The sequence below is a fragment of the Anolis sagrei genome, chromosome 3 (genome assembly GCF_037176765.1).
Source record: "Anolis sagrei isolate rAnoSag1 chromosome 3, rAnoSag1.mat, whole genome shotgun sequence".
NCBI lineage: Eukaryota > Metazoa > Chordata > Lepidosauria > Squamata > Dactyloidae > Anolis > Anolis sagrei.
The window spans coordinates 200,858,440-200,876,806 of NC_090023.1; positions in this window are offsets into that span (position 1 = coordinate 200,858,440).

Here is an 18,367-nt window from a genome sequence, read left to right on the forward strand (position 1 = left end):
TTGCTGCATAAGAGATACAAAATGGTTACCAGCCAATCCCTCTCCAATGCCAGAAATACAGCTTAATGGTGTAACATTAGAAAATGTTGACCATTTCCACTACCTTGGCAGCCACCTCTCCACAAAAGTCATCATTAACACTGAAATACAACACCGCCTGAGCTCTGCGAGTGCAGCATTTTTCCAAATGAAGCAGAGAGTGTTTGAGGACCAGGACATCCATAGGGATACCAAGGTGCATGTTTATAAAGCTATTGTCCTCCCAACCCTGCTATATGCCTGCAAGACGTGAACTATCTACAGACGTCACATGCAACTCCTAGAACGATTCCGTCAATGTTGCCTCTGAAAAATCTTGCAAATCTCTTGGAAAGACAAGCGGACAAATGTTAGCGTGCTGGAAGAAGCAAAGACCACCAGCAATGAAGTGATGGTCCTCTGCCATCAACTCCTCTGGGCCGGCCACATTGTCAGGATGCCCGGCCACCGTCTCCCAAAGCAGTTGCTCTACTCCAAACTCAAGAATGGAAAATGGAATGTTGGTGGGCAGGAAAAGAGATTTAAAGATGGGCCCAAAGCCAACCTTAAAAACTCTGGCATATACATGGAGAACCAGGAAGCTCTGGCCCTTGAGCACTCCAGCTGGAGGTCAGCTGTGACCAGCAGTCCTGTAGAATTTGAAGAGGCACGAATGGAGGGTGAAAGAGAGAAATGTGCCAAGAGGAAGGCGTGTCAAGCCAACCCCGACCGGGACCACCATCCACCTGGAAACAATGCCCTCACTGTGGGAGAACATGTAGATCAAAAATAGGGCTCCACGGTCACCTACGGACCCACCGCCAGTACACCGATCTTAGAAGACAATCCTATGCAGACAATGAAGGATTGCCTAAGTAAGTAAGTAAGATTCCATGGAAGTATGCCTTTCAATAACCCTTTCAATACCAGAAGGTGGGTGTATTGTGGGGAGGTGGCAGACCAACAATGGGATGCTCATGGCAGTGTGTCACCTTTGTGCAATAAAGTCCTATGTGATTTCCTTATCTACATGTTTTAAATTTTACATGTTTTATTTTGCGATTTTGAGTAGTAAATATGAGTTTAATTTGCCAATCTGATGGCTAAGGTCACATATCTCTGAGGAAATATTATTATGGGAGGGAAAAGGTATTAATAATAGGGAATACCCCCCCCCCCCCCCCCCCCCGTTTAATATCTAATTTTATCCTGAGTCCTTTTTGATGGAGTACTTCCTCATTCTTCTGCATGCTGCTGGAAGGTTTTATGGCATTGCAAATTAGTTAAATTAGCCTCCCCACATAAAGCAGTTTTCCTACTTGACAGATGCAAATGTCTTTCAGGCTGCTTAGGTCAACAGCAAGCTAGACTATGAATGGCCAGTAGCTTACTCCGGCCTGGGCTGACTTTGAACTCATGACTTCTCAGTCAGTAGTGATTTAATGCTACTAACTAGCTGTGCCACAGCCCTGTCCTCTAAATAAATATACTTAACATTTGTAAGTTGGATGTTTGTAACTTGGGGATTGCCTATACTTGAAAATAGGGTTATCTGATAAAAACAATCTGTATGTTGCTTGTCTTTTCATCTTGCATCTTTGTTTCTCAATCTTTTGGGTTTTACTTGCTCTTTAAAAACCACAGCTTCATTTAATGACTTCATTTCATCCCTTTCTTTTTCTGGAATAACTTGATGCTAATATTTAAGGAGCCCCCGGTGGCGCAGTGGGTTAAAGCACTGCGCTGCTGAGCTTGTTGATCGAAAGGTCGCAGGTTCGATTCCGGGGAGCGGCGTGAGCTTCCGCTGTCAGCCCTAGCTTCTGCCAACCTAGCAGTTCGAAAACATGCAAATGTGAGTAGATCAATAGGTACTGCTTCGGCGGGAAGGTAATGGCGCTCCATGTAGTCATGCCGGCCACATGACCTTGGAAGTGTCTACGGACAACGCTGGCTCTTCGGCTTAGAAATGGAGATGAGCACCACACCCCAGAGTCAGACATGACTGGACTTGATGTCAGGGGACTACCTTTACCTTTTTAATATTTAAGGACTGACATGTTAGACATGGACCTGGGTTTAAATCACACATAAGTTGGGAACTCATTGTGTGGTCTCAGTATATGTGTGTGTGCGTCTGAGTAATCATGCATCCAATAATATTGGCTTCTGCTCACTCTTGCAGTTAAAATCAGCACTTGACATATTTCTGTTGAAACAGTATAACTGTTGTTCCTAAAGGAACTGGGAAGTGGTAAAACCAAAAATCCAAGAAAGTGAATTTTCAAATAAAGCCTGGACTTGAATTTAAATTTCATTCAGGTTTGGGCTAGGATTGGCTTTGAATCATATATTCCAATAACAAAAAATGTCAGTGCAAAATAAGATAAAATCTTCCCTGGGCCATTTAAATTGAAATTCCATGGCAAGTAATAAACTTGGATAATGTCTGAAGCTGAGAGTACAGTGAATGAATTAGGTGTGACAGGGAGAGGAGTGCTTTCCACTTACTGCAAGGTACAAAGGATTGGAGCAAATGTGCTAAAAATTAGAAGTAATATTTTGCTGCAAAGGGAAATCTGCATGTGAAAGTCTCGCCTGTCAGAGGCTGTGTTTAATCAAGGCAACCCACGTAGAATGGGTTTTTATTTTTTCCAATTAAAGGTTAGTGGTTAGATTTCTATGCAGAATGGGAAACTGAAGTGTTATAGCATGCAGGATAATTGTAAATCCAATTGATCATCTCTCTGTGCAAGGTTAAAGATGATCGATTGTTGTCCCAGGGTCTATAGCAACCGAAAAGTATTAAGGTCACCCCCATTCAGATGATTGAGGTCACTTAGTGTCCTTTCTGAACGTGAACCAAGCTGAATATAAACTAGCTTGTTTTCAATGAACACCCACCTATCAAAAAACACGAGTGCTTATGACTTCATTTGCGAAACAATGAAAGAAATATTATGGGTGATTTCTAATTTTCAGTGGAGTAGAGCCAACAAATAATCTGTCATCATTGTTTTTCAGTGATGTTTGTTTCAGCCACATGAAACTCTTCCCTTTCCTTGACAATGGGTTGGATCCAGATGGTGATTACATTAACAGTAGAATGGCAGCATTTATATCTCACAGTAACTGCCATGACTCAATGCTATGGATTCCTGGATGTGTTGTTCTTTTTCTGAGAGCTCTGGTGCCACAACAAACTACAAATTTTAAAATTCTATGCCACTGAGTTAGGATTTCTGCCCTGTTCTCCATAGGTTTTTTACCTTTATCTACACTGACTATTATATGATTAGAGAGGTCCTGCTCACGCTCCCGCCTCTTTCGCAGGCGCGATTGGTGGGGACGAGGGAGAGGTGGTGGCCCCCCGACTCTGGAACTCACTTCCCAGAGACATCAGACATGCCCCAACTCTGGCATTCTTTAGGAGGAGCTTAAACGTGGTTGTTCCAGTGTGCCTTCCCAGAATAAGGAAAACTCTCAGCATTATGTCCTCAAAATGCACTTTACTACTGCTTTAGGATTGACTGCATTCCCTCATTCTCTCTAAAAACCCTATCCCAATTATATCCTACCTGGTTCACATCAACACTATTTTTTAAATTTTAATCTATCACATTTGGCCCGGCCGTTGGTTTTAAATGTTTATGTTACTGTTGATTGCTTATTGTCTATTTTGTTTATGTGATTATGATTTATATTGCATTGATTGTTTATTGATGTTTTATTTTATTGATGTTCTGTTTATTGATGTATTGCGGGCTTGGCCTCATGTAAGCCGCACCGAGTCCCTTGGGGAGATGGTAGCGGGGTACAAATAGTGTTATTATTATTATATTATTATTAGTGTAGTCTCATACAATGAAAATTCACTGCATTGAACTGCATTATATGAGGGGCGTTCATTAAAGATTTCCTCTGACCACTTCTATTTATCACAGCACACTGAAACTGCACATGTGTAATGATATATGTTTTTATAGGTTACGAGCCAATTTACAATTCTGAACTGATAACTCTTGATTTTGCAGGTGCTGAAGTGGTGTGAGGTTTGATAATGGCCCCAGTGGAATACAGAGCAATCATCAAGTTCCTTTACTTGAAAGGCCATACACCAAAGAAGACGTTTGATGAGATGAAAGAAGTTTATGGTGATGATTCCCCATCATATGATGTAGTCAAGAACTGGCATCGTCAATTCAAATGTGGTCAGACTTGGGTGGAAACGGCTCTAATTCCAGGGTGACCCCACTCTGCTATTGATGAACACACCACCCAGCAAGTGGAGGTCACCATTTTGGAAAATCGCCGTGTAACCATTTGCCACCTAGCCCACAATATCAAGATTAGTGTGGGTCCATGGAAAAAAAATAATCCAGGACCATCTTCACATGCATAAGGTATCCACTTACTGGGTCCCCTGGCTGATCACACATTTTCAGAAGCAGGAACGAGTTGAATGCTCTCAGGCTCTACTGACAATATGCCATGGAAACCAGAAGGACCTTTTCAAAACACTGATCACACAGGATGAAAGCTGGGTCCATCATTATGTTCCTGAGACTAAAGTCCAGTTGATTCAATGGAAGCATCACGACTCCCCGCCTTCAAAGAAGGCACATGCCCAACTCTCAGCAGGCAAGGTCATGCTCACAGTATTTTGGGACCAGCATGGAGTAGTATTGATGGATTTCCCAGCAAAGGGTATCATGATCACTGGGGCATACTATGTTTCACTGCTGCAGAAATTGCAGGAGGCCATCAAACACCAAAAGTGTCCACCTTCTGCAAGACAATGCACCAGTTCACAACTCATCTGTTGCTCAAATGGAAGTATTCTCCTGTGGCTTTGAAATTCTACCACATCCCCCTTATTCACCCAACCTCACACCATCAGACTTCCACCTCTTTCCAACAATGAAGTTATTTTTGAAGGGCAATAATTTTTCAGATGATGAGACTCTGATTTCTGAAGTCACAATGTGGCTTTTGGAGCAACCTGTCAACTTCTACAAGAGAGGTGTTTACAGTTGCTTAAAAAGAAAGGAGAAGTGTGTGTCCCTAGGTAGAGAAGGACTAATAACCGTGCCAAGTTTCATTGCTCTCAGTCCACAGGAAGTGGGTCAGGGGAAATCTTTAATGAATGAGTCTACACTGACCACATTTCAAACAAAAACAAACAGTTTCAACATATGTTATATGGCAGTGTAGATGGGGCCAAACTTTGGTTTCATGACCATCATATGGCGAGAAATAATCAGCAGTATAATTACCCCATTTTTTTTCACGTGTCAGGAGCGACCTGAGAAACTGCAAGTCGCTTCTGGTGTGAGAGAATTGGTCGTCTGTGAGGACATTGCCCAGGGGACGCTTGGATGATTTGATGTTTTATCATCCTTGTGGGAGGCTTCTCTCATGGCCCCGCATGAGGAGCTGGAGCTGATAGAGGGAGCTCATCCACCTCTCCCCGGATTCGAACCTGCGACCTATTGGTCTTCAGTCCTGCTGGCACAGGGGTTTAACCCACTGCACCACCGGGAGCTCCATAATTACCCCATAATTGGACAGCACATACCAAGAACGCCTTTCTGTGGATTGTTTACTAGAGCACAGATAATATATTTAATTGTTGACATATACAATGAACAGGCTCTTCACAAATGGAAGAGACAGAATTTCAGTCTCCTGGTCCACCTCAGACCAATATGTTTTGTTTAGTAAACACTGTTAACAAAGCAGAGGCACTATTCACGTTTCAGATATCATTTGTTATAAGAGAACTTCCTAGGGAGACTTACATGAGTTGCCTTTTTTGGTCATCTCCTAACATCTAGGGGAAAAAGATGGATTTGGTGTGGGAGGTTGTGGAAAGAAGAGAGAGAAAGATTGCTCACATCTTCAACAATATTTTTTTTTCTTATAGAGGGAGGAAGCAGGCTTGTTCAGTTTTAAACCCTGTCCATTCATTACATATTTCAAAGCTTGTGCTTCCAAAGTCAACAGTTCCCACTTACTTCAGGGGATCTGTATCTTTAGAAACAGGTGTCTGTTCATACAAAGACTCCTTAATAGGGATGGAAAAGACATTCATTTGGTTTGCATTCCCCTATTAATATCGGTGCTGTCTCTCCTGAAACTGGTAATGGACTAATAAACACACCCTTGTATTGAAATAGGGCATATTTCCAAGGTTTATGATGATTTTCAGCACAAAACCATGCACACATTTCAAAAAAGGGGAGACGACTAAAATGTGCAGAAACATTGAGTTGTCAACAGGGAAAGCTTTCAAATGTGTACAATTAGAGGAAATGTGTGAAGAAATGAATCTCTGAGCAGGAAGAGGTAGGGAAGGATTAGAATAGTTTTGGATTTGGGACAGGAAAAGAATCCTGGTTGGATTCTGCAAAAATAAGTGTGACAGATTTTTAAACATCCCTGTTCTTTAATGTTGCAGGAATTTCCAAATTAGTTTTTCAGACTCATGAAATATTCTGTGTACTTTTTTGAATTGTGACACATGAAAACAAGATCTATTGATTTGAAACAGAATAACTTTTAAAATTCTAATACCAACATATTGTTCCTTTAGACAGAAGCAACCACCCAAATCAGGGCCGTAGCTAGAAAAAAAATTCGGGAGGGGTTGAAATTTGGGGGGGGGGGTTGAAAATTCCGGGGGGGGGCACGTTGAAACCTGGGTTAAACTTGCCTCCTAGCTCACGCTGAAGCAAAGAATACAGCAGGGGGCCGAGCAGCCTTCAATAGCCTGCAGCTCCGCCCCTGTCAACCACCTCCACCAAGTCTGGCCTCCTTTAATGAGAGCATTCAACACCCCCCCCCCAACTTGGTTGCTTCGCTACATCGGCTATTGCTGGAAGTAATGACAGTGTGAATAAATTGTCAATATTTGCTTGAGATAGTGCTTGCAGTTCTGGAGGGACTCTTAATTTCATAGACTTAGCATGAGGATTTGGTTAACCAGTTAAAATTCATGAGTAAACCAGGTTTTTTTAAAAAAATCTGAAACATTTGGGGGGGGGTTGAACCCCTAAAACCACCCCTTCGCTACAGGCCTGACCCAAATCTTGATGCCCCTCTTTAAAATGTAATGTCAAACATGTGAACAGAGTGGAAATGTTTGGTTTATTTGACAGTAAAATGAAGTCACATGCTCCTATGCCAGGCAAAAAGGGAGACAACATAACTGGTTCTGAAGTGAACAGAGGAATTTGCCTTTCCAAATGTATATATTTGATATATGCTTCAAAGCTAGCTAGGAACATTTTCCATGAGTTTTGAGGTTCATTGAAAGAACACAAAACAAACCCCAGAGTAGGAGTGCCAGCATAAATTAGTCAAAAACAGAGACCACACATTGGCAGTATGAGCTACAGATGTGTCACTGGACGCCACATTGTATGTCACGGAAGCCACACAAAAATGTCTTCAAAGTTCAGTTTTGGCCATGTTTTCAATTATCTTCATAGATTTGCCAGCTATTACATATGTCTACATACCCATTTACTCCCAGTTCTAAAAAATGAATAATGAACCTTGGAGACTGTCATATAATCTAATGTCCATGAGAGAAAAAAGAAAATATGGATCAAAAGAGTTGAAAAATAACTAAATGCTACTCTGCTCATAAACCATTTTTATCTACCTTGGTCATGCCTATTCCTAAATGAAAGCATTATGACTTTGGTTTCTAAATGTACATGTAATGGTCTGGGTGGCATAAGGTTTGGTGGACCCCTTGAGAGCTCCTGTAGTGGGGTAGCACAAAGCTGTAGCACAAAAATACTGTTTTATGCTATAGCTGCCAAAACTATATTGCTTGCATGGGAAATAACCATGCAGTTGGATAAATTTGTGAAGCTATACTTCCAAAGAACAATATTTCCAAGCTCTGAGTACATGGTGGTTACAACTGGCAGGACCCACCTTAACCAGCAAAGGCATAGGTGACCTAGTCTCTTTCCTGACAGGCATGACTCAAGAAACCTTCTATAATCATGTTTTCTTGACAAGATTTATTCAGAGATCAATGACCATTGCCTGCATTTGAGCATGGTTTGCCCAAGAACAACTAGTGGATTTCCATAGTTGGGTAGGCATTTGAAGCATTGTCTTTCTGGGTCCTAGTCCAATGTTTAAACTACTCCACAAGCATAGAAGCCAAAATCCAATTCCATATAATATCTGAATCAGTAAGCAATTCATTGCTCATTTTTTTGCTTCTGTTTAGTAGGTTTTGGTTTCTTGGTTTATCCATAGTTTAATTCTGTTTTAACTCGTCAATGTCTTCATGATATAGAATTTTGCCTTGGCTTATTTAAAACTTTCTAAGCTGCTTTGAGTAGTAGGGCTGGAGAAAAGATAGCAAAAAAATAAATAAAATACTAACAATAAAAAATTGTTGTTTTGTTTCATTGTGTTCATTACCCTAGCAAAATAGTGGCTGAATAGAGGTTTTGCTTCATTGAGCCTCATGACAAATGCTTTCTTACTTCACATACAATCTGTTTGTTACTTTGCAAAATGCTCTCTTGTTTGTGAGAAAAACAAGGAAGGGAAGTGCTGCTGTGTCTGCTGTTTTCTTAAACAACAACAAGCCATAAGCTCCTTTTGTAATGGAAGTGCTGAAGGTTATTTTAACTGTAGGCACAAAATGGCCAATTCATCACAGTCTCATATATATATATATATATATATATATATATATATATATATATTCTCCAGATGTCTGATATGGCATTCAGCTAGGAAGATGCATGGCTGCGGGCATGTCATCAGATAACACTGCCTTGTTCCCCTTACTGTGCTGATAGCAAAATCAAACACGCTCACACAAAGAAACACTGACAGCAAGAGAAACAATATCTGAAAAATAATGGTTGCGTTCACCATGCCTATCACTTGTCATGGTAAAGGGCAGAATGTGCTCTTCTCCAGCTAATCTTGTACAAAAGATAGAAAAGAATTAATCAACCGAAAAGAATTACTAATTCTTCCAGGTCAATGACACAGTGATCCCCTCAGCTGAAGTATGAGATCAAAACAGAGGTGGAAAATGTGTGACCCACCAGATGTTGCTGGAATGTAAATATCCTCAGCCCATGCAACTATAGCCATTTTGGGTTGCAATTTCTCATCATTATAGTGGTGAAAAATGATGAGAAATTGCAGCCCAAAAATATCTGGATAGTCCCATGTTCTCCACTTCTAAAATTGTCTTCTAAGTTCATCTACTGTCCAAATAGTTAACACTAAGGTTATCTTGTGGTCTTCAGAGAAGAAGCATTCTTCCATTGTATGTCAAAATTATGCTCTGCTGAAATAGCTGTTTTGACAGGTTGGGGTGGAAAAATACCATCCAGTTAGGTGGTAGCCATTTACGGGTGGTAAGGGTGGGGATTTCTTCAATGAGAAAGTAAAATCTTGAAGACTGGGCTTTTTCTCCCCTTTCATAAAACAAAAACAGAACCACAAGCTTTGGACTGGAAGTCAAATTTCACTAGATGTTTTGTACTTTCTATTTTCCTTAACTTCTCTTCTGCTGAAGGTACTTGAAACCTGCATGCTCTGCTTAACTATATAAGTTGGGAGGAAGAAAAAAATGTTAGTTATACTGAAAATATTTTTGGCAAAGCAGAAGTTGCTTTTCTTGGAACAGCTTGAAGTGCTGTCGTTGGTTCCAGGCTTCTCCATTTATCAGGGGCATTTGTGAGGTTGTATGAATTTATGCACAATGAACTTCAGTCCTGGCCAAATGTGGTCTGGATTTGATTTGATTCTTTGTACAAATGTAAACCTAAGACTGTCCTGTAACACAATTTATAAGCTTATGCTGACTGTACAAGTTTGCACAATCTTCCCGACCTGCCAATTTTCCTGAACATGAAGATGTTTTTCAACATAATGTGGGGACTACAAAATCAATAGCCTACACTTTCTAGTTCAATTGTTATTCTACACACTTGTAGTTGTAGTTATAGCAATTTGTAACTACTACAGTTTTTGTATGGTTGTTGAACGGTTAATGTGAAAACATTTTCAGAGCACCTTTAGGTCATCCAATCCCATAAACCAGGTGAGGCAACTTCGCAGACTTGGCAGGCTCTACTAGACTCACTGTGATCCCAATAACATTAGAAGGTACCTTGATGTTGTATGTGTCTCTGATTTTGACATAATTAGGGGCAAATTGGTGCAAATCTCCAAGGTTCAGGTAAAGACTTAAATGTCATCACACATGATACAATACAGTTTAATGAAGGTAGGAAATAATCTTTCCTAATTACAGTGGTGAAGTACGGAAAGATTATATAGTTTTGGTAGTACAGTAGAGTCTCGTTTATCCAACATAAATGGGCCGGCAGAACATAGGATAAAAAAATGCCAGATAATACGAAGTCCCCTACAGCCCCTATCCCTCCCAGTTCCCTTGTCTTTGGTGCTACCTTTCAGCTGCATGGTGCTAGACACTAAGAGGCAGCCGACCCTGGAAGAGGAGGGCAGCAAGACCTGGGTGTTTTGTGAGACCTCCGGAAAGGAGTTGGCCAGGCTTGGGTGCTTTGTGAGGGCTCCAGAAAGGTGCCAGCCAGGCCCCATGGAACAAAAGGAAAAAGCCCCAGAGAGGAAAAAGGAAGCAACAAGCCCCAGAAATGGGCTGCAATGCCTGAGAAAAAAGTAAGGCCCTGGAAAATGTGAGCTGCAAGGCCTAAGGGAGGAGGGAGGTGGCAGGCAAAGCAGATGCCGCCTACTTTTCTCACCACCTGCTGCCCTCCTAACTGCTCCTTGCTCATACCGGAAGGCATGTTCAGTGCGAAAATCACAGACTAAAGGAGGGATGATGCTTCTGCTTCCGGCCCTGCATCCACCTTCCTTCAGATAAGAGCATCCAACACAGAACCTCAAATAAGAGAAGGTCAGATATGTGAGACTATACTGTACTGAAAACTTTGCAATGAGGCTTTGACAGATGGGCATATTTGGGACTAGCATGGTCTTGGTAGCAGCAGCCTTCTTATGGTTGACATGGCAAAGTACAATAGTGTGACCCCCCAAAATGCAATAGGGTGAGGGCTTTCATGTAGCCCATGGGTCACATTTTGTCTTCCAAACACAAAGACTACTTGGGAGACATTATTGGTACTGGTATTGTGGGGAAAGGAAACAATTTGAGTGTAGGATATGATGTGTTTTTAATGCTGCTAGCACATCTTTTAACCCTTTCAAGGATTTCACGTAATTGCAAGCAATTTTGAATTAGCTCCTTGCGTGTTCTAATCATACCATAGAATCATGGAATCATAGAGTTGGATGAGACCTCTGCTCTGCAGGAACACATAAGCAAAGCATTCCTTACAGCTGGCCATCCATACTCTGTTTAAAAACCTCCAGAAAAGGAGACTCCCATCACATTCATGGCAGATAATAATAATAATCATCATCATCATCATCATCTTTATTTATACCCCACCACCATCTCCCCAAAGGGGACTCAGAGTGGCTTACATGAGGCCAAGCCCAGCAATACATTCCAGCAACATAAAATATAAGCAACAAAATAACATCACAATAAAATAAATAAACCAATCAAATAAAATAAACAGTACAAAATAACATAATGGGAAATAAAACACAGTGGACGGGCCAAATGCACGACATAAAATGATAAAACTCTGCATAAGATAGCAATGAAAAGGTACATTTGTGGGGGATGAGCTTGTAGGGGACTGAACAATGGAATTAGACTTTCAATAAGAACAAGATCCTTAAAGTTTTATGACCCTCTCTGTTCACATTTTTGTTGCAATTAGTGCCAGCTGGTCAACTTAATAAGAGAAGTACTAAAGGAAGTCTCTTCTGGATTTTCTTGACAATTGGTCCTGTGGCAAAATCACATACAGACTACACCCTTAAATGAGAGCCCGTTCAGATGAAAACTCTGGGAGACCAGGATCTGGATCCTTGCTCTGCTATCTAAATCTACAGGATGACTATGGGCAAGTCACACTTTTCCTAGCTTTAAATGCTCTGTAGAACTTTAAATTGTGTTCTGTTTTTCTTTACACATTGCCTAGATATGGTGTAGCATTGGCATCAAAATGCTATCGATTAGAAGCACTACTATAGATTGAGGTGTTGTGCAGTTTTCGGGCTGTAGGACCATGTTCTAGCAACATATGCCGCTAGAGCATGGCCTTGCAGCCCGGAAACCACACAACACCCCAGTGATTCTGACCAAGAAAGCCTTCAACAATACGGCTACAGATTACTCCTCAGTATATATGGAGGAGTTGAACTGTTTACAAGGTACATTGCCATCTCTAAAATGGATAGTGTTACACAGTGTAAGGTAACTACATTGCGTCTCTCTGCTTCAAGTTTTTCCAGATTAAGAGTGCACAATGTATAATACTTTAAAAAGGCAGTAAAACACCAGGCTGGCTTAACACTGTCAAAACCTGCTCCAGAATATTTTTCACCTCTCTGTTTTTGATATATTTGTTACAGCTTGGGTAAGTGGAGAAAGATTAATCAGATTCGTTCTACATGCTTTAAAAACATTTAGAAAGCTTTTTGGATTTAAATTGAGAGAGCAGTCATGACTTCTGAAGCTTGACGTGAGAGGTGAAGCTGTTGCTTCATTGTAACAGTGTGTTGGAAGACACTCTCAAGAACATGAGATGAATTGCTTCCTTTTGTAATTGCTCATTCAGCAGAAGTTTGCCTCTAGATAAACATGCATCAGAATTTGCCAAATGCTAGCCATTGCACCTTTTTTATTATCCTAGAAATGGTCTATTTTCTAATAAGGTAAGAAGGTTGTATAAAATTATTTGTATTTGAGTTGCCTTTGAATATATGCTACTTCTAAAATCATTTGCACACATCATGATTAACATGTGAACGTAAAGTTTGAGACAACACACACTGATCCCAAACACAACAAGGTCTGGACAGATTATAACTACACCCAGGTGATTGTGTCTACAAGCAGAGCACAGAAAGGTTGCTCTTTTGAATGATAACTCCCAGAATTCTAGCATCCATATTGATTTTGGCATTTGTAGGTTTAAGAAGCAAATTGCTTTGTGTTTCCTGATATGTTTTCCTGTAACTTAGGGCCCTTCCACACAACCATATAACCCAGAATATCAAGACAGAAAATCCCACAATATCTGCTTTCAACTGGGTTATCTGAGTCCACACTGCCATATATTCCAGTTCAAAGCAGAAAATGTGGGGTGTTATTCAGTTGTATGGAAGGAGTTTTAGAGTCCTGCTTTGTCCACAGATGTGTAACGTCTGTGTTAAATGTACTTACATACATCTCTGGTAGGTGTCCCAAAGATCTGCAAAGGATCTGCAAAGGAGCTACAAAGGATCAATTGGATTCACGAGACATGAGATTTCTCAAAGCTTCAATGCTATTTTTAAAAGAAAAGACACTGGGAGCACTTCCAGACATCACCAAAATCCGCATTTTATAACTGAGGCAAAAAATCCTGAGACCTCACAGCAGGTCCACACATAGACCTGTCAGTCCCAGGAGATGGTTCCTCATTGTCTTCACAGCCTTGCTTTGTAGCAAATCAAGATGAAGGGTGAATGAAAGATATCTGGCCCAAGGTTTTTAAAAATTCACTCTGTTATGCACCGGATCTCATATGTGCACATGTGAATATCTTAATGTAAATACAAGCAGATTTGCATGTGTGCATATATGAGGTCCAGCTCATAAAGGAGGGAATTTTTAAAAAAACTTCTGTCGGATGTTTCTTCACCCAATTGTTAATTCAAGTTCTCTTTAATATTATCAAGTTGAAAAGAAAGACTTTCAGAGAGTTCTAATTGCTTTCTCATTATGCTTCCCTTGAGTCACCTGTTTATTTGTGGCTCCATGTTTTGACAGCCTGATCAACTGAGCTTTTAAAAAGTGCATGTGCATTGGTCCAGTCCTTACAAGGTGAAGGGAAGGAAAGCACATGCTTTCCATGACTAAAGAGATATACAGTCATGCAAAGGTGCACATTTTTCAGATGGAATCGGGCTTTAAATGCACTTTTTAACACATGCTTTTCAGTTGTTAACCCAATTCTGCCCACACTTTGGGTAAACGTTGCTTGGTCACCCCCCGCCCAACCTGGTTATGTGCCTTGGGTCTGATTATGGAGCATGACTAACTAAATGACCTTATATCAAGTCAGATCATTGGTATACCTAATTGTATCTTGTGATTGGTAGTATCTTGTGATTTTCTAACTGAAAAAATAAACTGGCTTTTATTTTTCCAGTTAGAGCTTAGTTTTTAGATTTATATCCAGAATTGAAAACTGAAGTGTTACAGCAGGCAGGATAATTGTAAACCCAATTGATCAGTCTTCTGGTCAAGGTTAAAGAAGATTGGTTGTTGTCCCAGGGTCTATAACAATCAAAATGGGTAGGCCACATGTGACCATTGGAGGTCTGTTTTATAGTCTTTATGGCCCATGAAATTATCCAAAGCCACAGACTTTCTAAAACATTCTAAAATATATTAATACATCCCCCCTTCGCTAAAATTGCTACTAAATGTGGGTTGCCCCCATGGCCCTCAACCTTTTTGCAATGTTTAATCCTTAGCCCCACCATCTTTCTTCTAAATGGCTGCAAATGAAATCAGAAGTGAGGTAACACCACTTCTAGTCACTATCTGAATTCCAGTGTGGTTCCTGAAGGAAGTGCAAGGAGTGGAAATAACCCCTGCTCTTTCCATAGTTGCTTTCCACTTTTTAAGGGCAGCAGGTTAACAAAGGGGCATGGCACCCACAAACCCCTCACTACTAGCAGTAGGAGCCCCCGGTGGCACAGTGGGTTAAACCCCTGTGCTGGCAGGACTGAAGACCGACAGGTCGCAGGTTTCCTCTATCAGCTCCCATTCCTCATGAGGGGACATGAGAGATGCCTCCCATAAGGATGTAAAACATCAAAACATCAGGGCATCCCCCAGGCAACAACCTTGCAGATGGCCAATTCTCTCACACCAGAAGCAACTTGCAGTTTCTCAAGTCGCTCCTGACACAACAACAACAACAAAAAAAAGGTTCTAGCAGTACTAAGAAAGCCATTTGATTTTGTCTCACTGCCCTCTTTACTTCTAATGGTTTATATTCTAAGGTCCCTTCTACACTGTCATATACAATCCAGATTATCTGCTCTGAACTGGATTATATGTCAATGTGGAAGGGGCCCAAGTGACATTATCCATATGCAAGAAGGAAGTGTCAGTGGTTTTATGGAATTTCAAGTCTAATTGAATTTTTTTTTAAAAAAAGATGAGAAAACTCTCCAAAGCACTTCTTTGAGGACTGAGCATGCTGACTTTTGGGAAAGAATAATGGAAGATTGGAAAGAAAGAGCATGGAATGGTGTATCATGAAGAATGACATAATAGGAGGAGTAAACAAGGGCATTTTATACTCTGATGTTTTGTCTCAGATTCCCGCCTGCATTTTTTTAAAAAAAAAAACCCCAATGTAATGCTACTTGTAGTGCAGTCATACCTATTGAGGACAGGGGTTATCATCCAAGATGTCACACGGAAACAAGTTCTGTTGAAATAATTGGGATCTTGGAAGGCTTTGTTCAGCATCTAGAGAAGTCTATGCATGCACGCTTTCAAAGTGCTCTTACATGTGCATGAGTGCAAGTCAATTTTTACCTCCAGTGGCAGCCTTTCCAGATCTATGGGGTAGTAATATAGGGGCCCCCTGGCCTCTGTTCAAGGAAGGTTTTGGTTAAGACTGATGTTGCCAGAGGAGGAGCCAAAAAAAAAAAAAGCATGAATGTGTGTAACACTTCATGTGTTGCTTTGGTTTCCAGTCTTTGTTCACCACATTCATTTGTTTCAAAATGTCTTCTGCTACTTCTGCCTAATGCTGACAAGAGGGGGAACAAGGGAGAAATAAATATAAAACTGCAATTACCATCTGTGAAACTGTACACCATTTAGTAACTCAGTGGTTTAAACTTCGGTATGTTGTCCTTGGATCTTGCAACACTTCCCTTTGCAGAAAAGGAGCCAGAAGGAGCATTTAAACATGAGTGCTGGTGGTTTTAATAAAAAAAACTTTAAATTGATTGGAAATGTACTTTGCAAATATTTTACCTTTTAAAGACAGCATAAAATATGGAACCCTTCCATTGTATAGTATTTTCCTGAGCTTTGCTTTTAAAGATGGAATAATTAAGTATTCTCTGACTTGAAGGCACAGACGTACAGAGAACTATCCTATTACTAACAGTGGCCTAAAAAGAAAGAAAGCACGTCCTGGAGGACATTCAAAACACTGAGATGATCAAAGCTTTGAATAAACAAGAAGCTTACACAACTAGCTGTGTTAATAACATCACGAAGGGAGTAGATTTGGCAAGCCATGGTCTCATTCCAAGAGAGCCAGTACTGGTTCATAAGTGACTGAGATCGAAACGCTAGGAACCATGCCAGTGTGGCACAAGAAAAACATGATGGTAAGCTGGCATGGTAAAGTCATTACAATCGTCCTACAGGCAAGCAAGCTGGTGCAGATTTGCAGAACAAGAGCGCAAAGAGTTGGTTTCATTCAAATTGCCTCCAGAGCAGCAATCCATTTTAGTAAAGCGTATGACATGTGTGCTATTATTATTATTATTACCCCACTTTTCCCCCTCAGGAGTGAGACCCAAGATGGCTCACAATTTGAAAAATTATACAGTGAAAACATATGAAGGATAAATATTAAAATAGAATTAAGGTTGTTAAAATTATTACAATAATTCAGTTAATACAATTTAAAATATATAAACATATGTTAAATTCACAAAAACTAGGAAAACTGGTTTAAAGTGTGCTTTGAAGACCTCAACCTTATTTCACTTTATACAGAGGATTAAAAAAATCCTCCAAATGACCATTTATTTCATTTGTATGCCACCTTTCTCCCAGGCCCTTTCTACACTGCAATAGAATCCAGATTCTCAAAGCAGATAATCCAGATTATCCCCTTTGAATTGGATTATATGACTCTATACTGCCATACAATCCAGTTAAAATCAGATAATCTGGATTTTATATGGCAGTGTAGATTGGGCCTCAGCCAACATGGCCAGTGGCCAAATTTGGCTGGGTGCTAGGAAGAAAGAATCCAGTTTTCTAAGATCTGACACCTTCCATAAGAATTTGTTTAGCATCACAAGAAAGAGAGGCCTCTTCAAACTGTGCTGTCTAAAGTATGGAATATTCTTTTGAGAGAGAGCCCTTCCACACAGCCATATCTACACAGCCATATAACTCAGGATATCAAGGAACTAAATCCCACAATATCTGCTTTGAGCTGGGGACCCTTCCACACAGCTGAATAAAATCCCACATTATCTTATTTGAACTGGAATACTTGGCAGTGTGGACTCAGATAACCCAGTTCAAAGCAGATATTGTGGGATTTTATTCAGTTGTGTGGAAGGGACTGGAGAGTAATCTCTTTCTTCCACTTTCTCCTTATAACCATGATTCCTTGTTAACCTTAAAAGTAATTATTTACTGATAGCATTAGTTACTTGTAACTTGTTACAATAAACCCTTGGCTGTTAAAACAGGTTTATTGGTTTTTGTTCTGTTCCATGTTTACAAACATTATGCCAACGTATTATTTTTTGCTTTTTATCCATTTTATTAACATTATTTTAAATTTGTTTGGAGATGCACAGAGATGTGGGCATAAGCTGCCTTGAAGAAGAGCTAAGATATAAATGGTAAAAGAGACAAGACAATTTGCAAAGTTTGGAGCAGACCTTTCATCATATCTTTTTATTTCCTTGAGTCAGCGTACTGCATAGCAATGATGGGTTTCAAGTTACCAACTGTTAGTACATTGTATGGTTGTCAGTGTTTGGGTACTAATTTGATGTGGCTTTTTGAAGGAGAATGTTCTAAGAGAGGATCTGCATAGTATCATAATTCTTTCTCTGTGTTCCAAGATTCAGTTCTGTGAATGCTTTCTTGTAGGAATCTAGCCAGTTCAGTGAACCATTTTCAAGTCCCATTACTTCTATAGTAGAACCTCATTGCAGTATTTTAAGATGGGAATTTAAATTATAATCACATCATGAAAATGGAATAATACGGATTCTGTTAAATTCTTCTAGGAGATTCTCATTGAAGTATAAAAAGGATACTTTAATTTTGCAAAAATCTTTCCAACACTTGAAGTTACGAGCATGATCTCCCTCACTTTCTACTGGGAGAGGGCTGGGAACATAACCCATTGATATCTGAATGGAACTCTTTCATCAGGTCAGCAGATGTAATTTGGTTAAT